The following is a 701-nucleotide window of genomic DNA, read 5'->3' on the forward strand; positions in this document are numbered from 1 at the left end:
TCAGCTGGTACAGAGACTGACCACCTCACTGACCCCCAACAACCCAAAATCTCTGACCAGCACAGCCTCCCAAACACCAGTCAGAGTAAACCAAATGATTAAACAAAGCAAAAATATCTACCTGGAACATTGGAAACACTAAATTCACTCACAAAACAGACTGAACTGCGTTCTGGCCCCAAAACATGAATACAGACTGGCTGAATATTTTTTTACTGTCCAAGATATGAAGCAGAGACAGATCCTCACCAGATGCAGACTCAATGACCACAGCCTGGCCATGGAGACAGGCAGGTTTAAAAGGCCTGGCTAGCGAGAGAGAGAGTGTGTGGTCATTGCAGGACAGGTGAGGTACAGACAGAGGTGCACTTCCTACTAAACTGCCCAAAATATGAGGCTATTAGAAATAAATATTTTAACCTATTTGAAAAGCAGATAAACAACTTCAGGATGTTGGGAGATGAATATAAATTAGCAAATATATTAGGAGAAGGTCCAGCAGCGTCCACTGCAGCCAGATATGTGTACGAGTTCCAGTGAGTAAGTGTGATTACAGTGTGCTGCCGCTGAGGGCGCTGTGTCGGTCAGCGGATGTAATTATATTGTGCTGCCGCTGAGGGCGCTGTGTGTGAGGGCGCTGCTGTCCGCGGTGCTGAATCTCTTTTTTCTGCTGCGGCGGCGGAGCGCGAGCACACGCGACC

This window comes from Pygocentrus nattereri, chromosome 14 (genome assembly GCF_015220715.1).
Source record: "Pygocentrus nattereri isolate fPygNat1 chromosome 14, fPygNat1.pri, whole genome shotgun sequence".
Taxonomy (NCBI): Eukaryota; Metazoa; Chordata; class Actinopteri; order Characiformes; family Serrasalmidae; genus Pygocentrus; species Pygocentrus nattereri.